Source organism: Arachis ipaensis, chromosome B1, assembly GCF_059453495.1.
Source record: "Arachis ipaensis isolate K30076 ecotype BB chromosome B1, ASM5945349v1, whole genome shotgun sequence".
Classification (NCBI taxonomy): Eukaryota; Viridiplantae; Streptophyta; class Magnoliopsida; order Fabales; family Fabaceae; genus Arachis; species Arachis ipaensis.
The window spans coordinates 69,027,644-69,038,720 of NC_142436.1; the positions used below are offsets into that span (position 1 = coordinate 69,027,644).

An 11,077-nucleotide genomic window follows, 5' to 3' on the forward strand; every position below is an offset into this window, starting at 1 on the left:
TTTCAAAAATATCTTCCCTTTTTTTCAAAATTTCTTTTTAATTAACTCATTATTTTAATTTCTGATTTTAATTTTCGAAAATTACTAACCTTTTTTTTCAAAAATTATTTTCGAAAATCACTAACTCTTTTTCAAAAAAAATTACTTTCAAAATTCTCCCTCTTTCATCTCTCTCTAATTGTTTATTCATCTACTAACATCTCTTCCTCACATCACTCACCAAATTCGAACCCCCCTCTTCTATCTGTGTTCGAATTTTTTTCTTCTTCTCTTCTTCTACTAACAATAAGGAACCTCTTTACTGTGACATAGAGGATTCCTCTTCTTTTCTTTTTCTCTTCTCTTTCTTATGAGCAGGGACAAAGAAAAAGGCATTCTTGTTGAAGCTGATCCAGAACCTGAAAGGACTCTGAAGAGGAAACTAAGAGAAGCTAAATTACAACAATCCAGAGAAAACCTTATTGAAAATTTCAAACAAGTAAAGGAGATGGCAGTCGAACCCAACAACAATAATGCAAGGAGAATGCTTGGTGACTTTACTGCACCTAATTCTAATTTACATGGAAGAAGCATCTCCATTCCTGCCATTGGAGCAAACAACTTTGAGCCGAAACCTCAATTAGTTTCTCTGATACAGCAGAACTGCAAGTTTCATGGACTTCCATCTGAAGATCCTTTTCAGTTCTTAACTGAATTCTTGCAAATATGTGATACTGTTAAGACTAATAGAGTAGATCTTGAAGTCTACAGGCTCATGCTTTTCCCTTTTGCTGTAAGAGACCGAGCTAGAGTATGGTTAGACTCTCAACCTAAGGATAGCCTGAACTCTTGGGATAAGCTGGTCAAGGCTTTCCTAGCCAAGTTCTTTCCTCGTCAAAAGCTGAGCAAGCTTAGAGTGGATGTTCAAACCTTCAGACAGAAAGAAGGTGAATCCTTCTATGAAGCTTGGGAGAGATACAAAGGACTGACCAAAAAGTGTCCTTCTGACATGCTTTCAGAATGGACCATCCTGGATATATTCTATGATGGTCTGTCTGAGTTATCTAAGAGGTCATTGGATACCTCTGCAGGTAGATCCATTCACCTAAAGAAAACGCCTGCAGAAGCTCAAGAACTCATTGACATAGTTGCAAATAACCAGTTCATGTACACTTCTGAAAGGAATCCTGTGAATAATGGGACGCCTATGAAGAAGGGAGTTCTTGAGATTGATACTCTGAATGCCATATTGGCTCAGAACAAAATATTGACTCAACAAGTCAATATGATTTCTCAGAGTCTGAATGGAATGCAAGCTGCATCCAACAGTACTCAAGAGGCATCTTCTGAAGAAGAAGCTTATGATCCTAAGAACCCTGCAATAGCAGAGGTGAATTACTTAAGTGAACCTTATGGAAACACCTATAACTCATCATGGAGAAATCATCCAAATTTCTCATGGAAGGATCAAAAGCCTCAACAAGGCTTTAATAATGGTGGAAGAAACAGGTTTAGCAATAGCAAGCCTTTTCCATCATCCACTCAGCAACAGACAGAGAATTCTGAGCAGAACCCATCTAGCTTAGCAAACTTAGTCTCTGATCTATCTAAGGCCACTGTGAGTTTCATGAATGAAACAAGGTCTTCCATTAGAAATTTGGAAGCACAAGTGGGCCAGCTGAGTAAAAGGATCACTGAAATCCCTCCTAGTACTCTCCCAAGCAATACAGAAAAGAATCCAAAAGGAGAGTGTAAGGCCATTGACATAACCAAAATGGCCGAACCTGTAAGGGAAGGAGAGGACGTGAATCCCAAGGGGGAAGACCTCCTAGGACGTCCAGTGATCAATAAGGAGCTTCCCTCTGAGGAACCAAAGGAATCTGAGACTCATCTAGAGACCATAGAGATTCCATTGAACCTCCTTATGCCATTTATGAGCTCTGATGAGTATTCCTCTTCTGAAGAGAATGAGGATGTTACTGAAGAGCAAACTGCCAAGTTTCTTGGTGCAATCATGAAGCTGAATGCCAAATTATTTTCTTATTGAAACTTGGGAAGATGAACCTCCCTTGTTCACCAATGAACTAAGTGATCTGGATCAACTGACATTGCCTCAGAAGAGGCAGGATCCGGGAAAGTTCATAATACCTTGTACCATAGGCACCATGATCTTTAAGGCTCTGTGTGACCTTGGTTCAGGGATAAACCTCATGCCCCTCTCTGTAATAGAGAAACTGGGAATCTATGGGGTGCAAGCTGCTAAAATCTCATTAGAGATGGCAAATAATTCAAGAAAACAGGCTTATGGACAAGTAGAGGACGTGTTAGTAAAGGTTGAAGGCCTTTACATCCCTGCTGATTTCATAGTCTTAGATACTGGAAAGGAAGAGGATGAATCCATCATCCTAGGAAGACCTTTCCTAGCCACAGCAAGAGCTGTGATTGATGTGGACAGAGGAGAATTGATCCTTCAATTGAATAAGGACAACCTTGTGTTTACAACTCAAGGATCTCTCTCTGCATCTATGGAGAGGAAGCATAAAAAGCTTCTCTCAAAGCAGAGTCAAACAAAGCCCCCACAGTCAAACTCTAAGTTTGGTGTTGAAGAGTCTCAACAATGCTCTGAACATCTGTAAGGCTCCATGAGAGCCCACTGTCAAGCTATTGACATTAAAGAAGCGCTTGTTGGGAGGCAACCCAATTTTTACTTATCTGACTATATTTTTTCTTAGTTATATGTCTTTATAGGTTCATGATCATGAGGAGTCACAAAATAAATATAAAAATTGAAAACGGAATCAAAAACAGCAGAAGAAAAATCACACCCTGGAGGAAGCACCTGTCTGGCGTTCAACGCCAGAACAGAGCATGGTTCTGGCGCTGAACGCCCAAAATGGGCAGTATCTGGGCGCTGAACGCCCAAAATGGGCATCATCTGGGCGCTGAACGCCAGAATTGCACCCTGGAGAGGAGCTGGCGCTGAACGCCCAGAACAAGCATGGTTCTGGTGTTCAACGCCAGAAATGGGCAACAAATGGGCGTTGAACGCCCAAAATGGGCACCAACCTGGCGCTGAACGCCCAAAATTGTGTGCAAAGGCATTTTACATGCCTAATTTGGTGCAAGGTTGAAAATTCTCGAACACCTCAGGATCTGTGGACCCCACAGGATCCCCACCTACCTCCACTCACTTCTTCTCACCCCTCTTTCACAAAATCCCATAAACACTCTTCCCGAAAACCCTTCACTAATCACCTCAATCTCTCTTCCCCATCACCTCTTCACCACTCACATCCATCCACTCTTCCCCATAAACCTACCACATAAACTCCACCTACCTTCAAAATTTAAAATCAATTTCCCACCCAAACCCACCCTATATGGCCGAACCTTCACCCCCTCCCTTCCCTATATAAAGCCCTCCATTCTTCTTCATTTTCACACAACACAACCCTCTCTTCTCTTCTTGGCCGAAACACACCTCCCCCCTCCTCTCCACATTTTCTTCTTCTTCTTCTTCATCTATTCTTTCTTCTCTTGCTCGAGGGCGAGCAAAATTTTAAGTTTGGTGTGGTAAAAGCATAAGCTTTTTGTTTTTCCATCACCATTGATGGCACCTAAGACCGGAGAATCCTCTAGAAAAGGAAAAGGGAAGACAAAAGCTTCCACCTCCGAGTCATGGGAGATGGAAAGGTTCATCTCCAACGCCCATCAAGACCACTTCTATGATGTTGTGGCCAAGAAGAAGGTGATCCCCGAGGTCCCTTTCAAACTCAAAAGAAATGAGTATCCGGAGATCCGACATGAAATTCAAAGAAGAGGTTGGGAAGTTCTAACAAATCGCATCCAACAAGTCGGCATCCTAATGGTTCAAGAGTTCTATGCCAATGCATGGATCACCAAGAACCATGATCAAAGTAAGAACCCGGATCCAAAGAACTATGTTACAATGGTTCGGGGGAAATACTTAGATTTTAGTCCGGAGAATGTGAGGTTGGCGTTCAACTTGCCAAACATGGAAGAGAGCGCACGCCCCTACACAAGGAGAGTCAACTTTGATCAAAGGTTGGACAAAGTCCTTATGGAAATATGTGTGGAAGGAGCTCAATGGATGATTGACTCCAAAGGCAAGCCGGTTCAACTAAGAAGATTGGACCTCAAGCCTGTGGCTAGAGGATGGTTGGAATTCATCCAATGCTCCATCATCCCTACTAGCAACCGATCTGAAGTTACTGTGGATCGGGCCATCATGATTCATAGCATCATGATTGGAGAGGAAATAGAAGTTCATGAAGTCATCTCTAATGAACTCTACAAAATAGCCGAAAAGTCATCTCCCATGGCAAGGCTAGCTTTTCCTCATCTTATTTGCCATCTATGTTACTCAGCTGGAGCTTTCATAGAAGGAGACATTCCCATTAAGGAAGAGAAGCCCATCACTAAGAAAAAGATGGAGCAAGTAAGAGAGCCCATTCATGGAGCTCAAGAGGTGTATGAAGCTCATCACCATGAGATTCCGGAGATGCCTCAAATGCATTTTCCTCCACAAAACTATTGGGAGCAAATCAACACCTCCCTAGGAGAATTGAGTTCCAACATGGGACAACTAAGGGTGGAACATCAAGAGCACTCCATCATCCTTCATGAAATAAGAGAAGATCAAAAAGCAATGAGGGAGGAGCAACAAAGACAAGGAAGAGACATAGAAGAGCTTAAGGATATCATTGGTTCCTCAAGAAGGAAATGCCACAATAACTAAGGTGGATTCATTCCTTGTTCTTATTTCTTCTGTTTTTCGTTTTCTATGTTATGTGCCTATCTATGTTTGTGTCTTCATTACATGATCATTAGTAGTTAGTAACTTTGTCTTAAAGTTATGAATGTCCTATGAATCCATCACCTCTCTTAAATGAAAAATATTTTAATTCAAAAGAACAAGAAGTACATGAGTTTCGAATTTATCCTTGAACTTAGCTTAATTATATTGATGTGGTGACAATGCTTCTTGTTTTCTGAATGTATGCTTGAACAGTGCATATGTCTTTTGAAGTTGTTGTTTAAGAATGTTAAATATGTTGGCTCTTGAAAGAATAATGACTAGGAGACATGTTATTTGATAATCTGAAAAATCATAAAAATGATTCTTGAAGCAAGAATAAGCAGCAAAGAACAAAGCTTGCAGAAAAAAAAAATATATATATATATATATAGGCGAAAAAAAATAGAAAGAAAAAGAGAAAGCAAGCAGAAAAAGCCAAAGCTCTTAAAACCAAGAGGCAAGAGCAAAAAGCCAATAACCCTTAAAACCAAAAGGCAAGGGCAAATAAAAAGGATCCCAAGGCTTTGAGCATCAGTGGATAGGAGGGCCTAAAGGAATAAAATCCTGGTCTAAGCGGCTAAACCAAGCTGTCCCTAACCATGTGCTTGTGGCGTGTAGGTGACAAGTGAAAACTTGAGACTGAGCGGTTAAAGTCAAGGTCCATAGTAAAAAAAGAGTGTGCTTAAGAACCCTGGACACCTCTAATTGGGGACTTTAGCAAAGCTGAGTCACAATCTGAAAAGGAAAATAAAAAAATAAAAAAATAAAAAAATAGAAAGAAAAAGAAAAAGCAAGCAGAAAAAGCCAAAAGCTCTTAAAACCAAGAGGCAAGAGCAAAAAGCCAATAACCCTTAAAAACAAAAGGCAAGGGCAAATAAAAGGGATCCCAAGGCTTTGAGCATCAGTGGATAGGAGGGCCTAAAGGAATAAAATCCTGGTCTAAGCGGCTAAACCAAGCTGTCCCTAACCATGTGCTTGTGGCGTGAAGGTGTCAAGTGAAAACTTGAGACTGAGCGGTTAAAGTCAAGGTCCAAGGCAAAAAGAAGAGTGTGCTTAAGAACTCTGGACACCTCTAATTGGGGACTTTAGCAAAGCTGAGTCACAATCTAAAAGGTTCACCCAATTATGTGTCTGTGGCATTTATGTATCCGGTGGTAATACTGGAAAACAAAGTGCTTAGGGCCACGGCCAAGACTCATAAAATAGCTGTGTTCAAGAATCATCATACGGAACTAGGAGAATCAATAACACTATCTGAACTCTGAGTTCCTATAGATGCCAATCATTCTGAACTTCAATGGATAAAGTGAGATGCCAAAAGTATTCAAGAGGCAAAAAGCTATAAATCCCGCTCATTTAATTGGAGCTATGTTTCATTGATAGTTTGGAATTTATAGTATATTCTCTTATTTTTATCCTACTTGATTTTCAGTTGCTTGGCGATAAGCAACAATTTAAGTTTGGTGTTGTGATGAGCGGATAATTTATACGCTTTTTGGCATTGTTTTTAGTATGTTTTTAGTAGAATCTAGTTACTTTTAGGGATATTTTCATTAGTTTTTATGATAAATTCACATTTCTGGACTTTACTATGAGTTTGTGTGTTTTTCTGTGATTTCAGGTATTTTCTGGCTGAAATTGAGGGACTTGAGCAAAAATCAGATTCAGAGGTTGAAGAAGGACTGCTGATGCTGTTGGATTCTGACCTCCCTGCACTCAAAGTGGATTCTCTGGAGCTACAGAACTCAGAATGGCGCGCTTCCAATTGCGTTGGAAAGTAGACATTAAGGGCTTTGCCGAAATGTATAATAGTCCATACTTTGCCCAAGTTTAGACAACGCAAACTGGCGTTCAACGCCAGCTCTCTGCCCAATTCTGGCGTCCAGCGCCAGAAACAAGTTGCAAAGTGGAGTTCAACGCCCAAAATGGCACAAAAGTTGGCGTTCAACTCCAAGAATGACCTCTACACGTGTAACACTCAAGCTCAGCCCAAGCACACACCAAGTGGGCCCCGAAAATGGATTTATGCATCAATTACTTACTTCTGTAAACCCTAGTAGCTAGTTTATTATAAATAGGACCTTTTACTATTGTATTAGAGATCCTGGATTGTATTTTGATCCTGTGATTACATTTTGGGGGCTGGCTTCTCGGCCATGCCTGGACCTTTCACTTATGTATTTTCAACGGTAGAGTTTCTACACTCCATAGATTAAGGTGTGGAGCTCTGCTGTTCCTCAAAGATTAATGCAAAGTACTACTGTTTTCTATTCAATTCAACTTATTCCACTTCTAAGATATTTATTCACACTTCAACCTGAATGTGATGAACGTGACAATCATCATAATTCCCTATGAACGCGTGCCTGACAACCACTCCCGTTCTACCTTCGATTGAACGAGTATCTCTTAGATTACTAATACAGGGGACCGAGTCCGAGATATTGGGATCTTCGTGGTATAAGCTAGATTGATGGCGGCATTCATGAGAATCCGGAAAGTCTAAACCTTGTCCGTGGTATTCCGAGTAGGATTCTGGGATTGAATGACTGTGACGAGCTTCAAACTCGCGAGTGCTGGGCGTAGTGACAGACGCAAAAGGATAGTAAATCCTATTCTAGTATGATCGAGAACCTCCAGATGATTAGCCATGCAGTGACAGCGCATCGGACCATTTTCACAGGGAGGAATAGGATGCAACCAACGACAAAGGTGATGCCTCCAGACGATTAGCCGTGCTGTGACAGAGCATTTGGATCATTTTCCCGAGAGAGATCAAAAGTAGCCATTGGCACCGGTGACATCCTTACATAAAGCCAGCCATAGAAAGGAGTAAGATTGATTGGATGAAGACAGCAGGAAAGCAGAGGTTCAGAGGAATGAAAGCATCTCCATACGCTTATCTGAAACTCTCACCAATGATCTACATAAGTATTTCTATCCTTCTTATTAATTTTCGAAAACCCCATTACTATTTTATATCTGCCTGACTGAGATTTACAAGGTGACCATAGCTTGCTTCAGACCAACAATCTCCGTGGGATTCGACCCTTACTCACATAAGGTATTACTTGGACGACCCAATGCACTTGCTGGTTAGTTGTGCGAAGTTGTGAACCATGGTATTGGCATCATGTTTTTGGCGCCATTGCCAGGAAAAGAAAGAGCAATGAATTTTACATAATCAAAGTGTAATCACAATTTCGTCCACCAATCCCTTAGTTCCAATCCTTCAATAACCACCAAAACCAATCTCAACTAGTCACAAATAAACTTCACAGCTGTTCTCATACATCAAATATCCAATTCAACATCAAACAAGACAATAATTCACTCAAAATCAGAATCTCAACTAATTCATCGTAGAATCAATAACTCAGTCACATCTAACAACCGCATCTAATTCCAATTACAGTTCAGCGTAACCACAGCCATATTCAATTCTAATAATAACTCAGAATAACCACTCCAACAAGAACACCTACTGACGTTTCACAGCCACAATCTAAAATCAATAAATTAATTAAAATACTAGGAAAATCATCACAATACCAAACTTAATCCGAATTTTACAACCTCAAATTAAGCTTTTTCCTATCAATTAATCATGTTTATGAATTATTTGCAATTACTCACTAAACCTCATTGGCATTCATAAGTTAAAAATTGTTAATTTCAAATAAAATCCCCTACCTTAATTCATCGAAACCGTCAAATTTAAACGCAACGATCCCCTTCTTTTTCCCAGTTTACAACAGCCAACGTGGCCGGAACAGCAGTAGCAGCCTCACTTCTTCTGGGGCAGCAACAACAATGACAATCGCGCCTATCCCAATCACTTCTATAGCGGTGACATCAGTGGTTCCGGATAAGGACGATAACACTAAACAGAGACATTAACATATACTTATTGTAATCAGAACAAAATATGGTAGAGAAATAGATTCGGGAAACAAAGCATGAGCAAGAGTGTTACAGTTTCAAGAACGGAATTGGGAACGCAGAGGAAGCTACTGTCGGGCAATAGCAGTGGCGCTTCCCTTCAGGCTTGATGGTGGTAGAAGCTGACTTCAGTGCTGGTGATGCTGGACAGAACGACAAAAGGAACGGAGGGCATGAATGGCGGCACTGGAACGACGGCGGCAGAACCCTCGCAGTGGTGGTCGTGAACTGGTGGCGACGGTGGCGTGGAGCATAGCTCCTCTTCCTGGTGACGACCCTGACCCACGTTCGTTCTCTCTCTCTGCTGGCCCCTCAATGACGACAGTGGGCGAGCTCCAAGGCAACGACGGTGATGGCGGAATGGCGGCGGTCAGTGGCGCAACAGCGGCGGCGACCGGCGCAGCTCGTGGCTCCATGGGTGACGGTGGTGAGGCACGAGCTCCCTCTCTCCTCTGACGCGAACTCTCTCCCTCTCCTCCCTCTGTCCTTCGCATGGTTCTAGAGGTAACGTCATGGGTCGGTGGCGACGTGGTTAGGTCGACAGCGAGGCGCAGTGGCGGCGGTTCCAGGCCGGCAGTAGCGCGCGATGGAGGAGGTGGCGGTGAGGCAGCAGACGCGACCGGTTGGATGACGGCGTGGTGAAGCTCCCTGTCTTTCTCTCAGCACTCTCAGAAGTCCTCCCCTATTTTGTGTGTGTGTTGCTAGGCTGAGGGAGGATGAGGCTGCTGCTTGATTTGGGGGAAAGGGCTGCGGCTAGGTTTAGGAAGGGTTAGGGCTTCCAATTTGGAAAATTAGGGTTTCTGAGTTTGATTTGGGAATTTAGGTTTAGGAATTATGGATTTTATAAAAGAATATGGATAGATATGAATAGATATTTTCATAAAATTGAAGGGTAGAATAATTTTAAAATCAAATATACTTTATTAAAAATATTTAGGAACATTATTTATCAACATATTGCTAAGTTTAATCAATTATTTCTAATTTAAAATATAAAATGAACATATTAATCATATTTTTATAAAATATAGTTTTAAACTCAATATTAATTATTCAAATCAAATGGTATAATTTTTCATTATTTTTCTATCACCGGAACATTAATTTCAAATTGTAAAATAACTAATAATAAAAATTGTACAAAAATATTAATTGACTTAAACTTAAAGTATTTATAAATATCAATCTAATCATTTTTAATAAAATCATTTTCTAGGAGTTCAAAATAATAACATAATTCATTCAAAATAGAATTTATTTAAATTAAATTATACAAATCTTCTTATTTTTCAATTACTAACATTATAATTTCAATTATATCAAATATTCAATAAAAATTATATAAAAATTCTAATTAATTTAAACTTCAATTATTATGAAACTCCATTTAATTACTTTTAGTAAAATAATTTTCTTAAAATAAAATTATCAACGAATAAAATAAATCACAAATAACTGATTATTTGATTTTCAAAAACTAGGGTTGTTACATTCTACCCACCTTAGAAAAATTTTTGCCCTCGAAAATTGTTATAAGAATATAAATTTAAACTCGAATCAAAGAAAACGGAATCTATGAACAAAAATATAAGCATGGTCAAGAATGAAGATTCAGAAATAGTCAGATAAGTAATTAGATTTACAAGCAAGGAAAGGTATACAAGAACAATAAGTTAAGGTTGAAAGATAAGCGAGTTATATGCTGACGAGGAAATCCAAAACAAGGAATTCAAATGAAAACAATGAAGAGATAACACAAGTTCACGTGGCACGAATAAAGGTTATACGTCGAATCAAAGCTAACTTCATAATTTCTAACACTCCTAAACCCCATGAATCGCATTACCTATTACTTCTATTTCGTCTATGATAACCCATTAGTGTTCCCATATACATAAATCATTAGTATTAAGTTGGCCAGACCTAATACCATGAGGCATGCAATGGTAAACCAACAGTGTTAATCATCAGACAGTCATGCAAATAAAACACAAACTCTTGTTATCAGAACAAGTCACTAAGCATGACAGACACTCAGAGTATGCAATGAAGCATAGTCAGTCCATTCCCAAGGCTCTAACAGGAACGAACTGCTCTGATACCATTTGTAACGACCCAACTTCCAATACGTCATGATCGTACCAAAAGTAAGGAGTTACTAACCCATTTCTTTTATTAACTATTTAATATTGAGCCTTTAGTTCGATATCGCGTTTCTATTTTATGGAAAATTCCAGAAAATTTTGTTTTTATCTATTAAATCATATATCAAGCATCACCAATTAATAATAATCATATAATTATTAGTAAATATTATACAAACAAATTCAAGTGTAA

General features: G+C 39.6%; 1 non-coding gene across 1 annotated transcript; it reads right to left on the reverse strand.

Annotated features, from left to right (window-relative positions):
• Nucleotides 1–886: 886 nt before the first annotated feature.
• Nucleotides 887–994, reverse strand: LOC148576942 (small nucleolar RNA R71). Its single transcript, XR_015903875.1, has one exon. It is a non-coding gene; the product is annotated as a small nucleolar RNA R71 (small nucleolar RNA).
• Between the last annotated feature and the right edge of the window lie 10,083 nt (nt 995–11,077).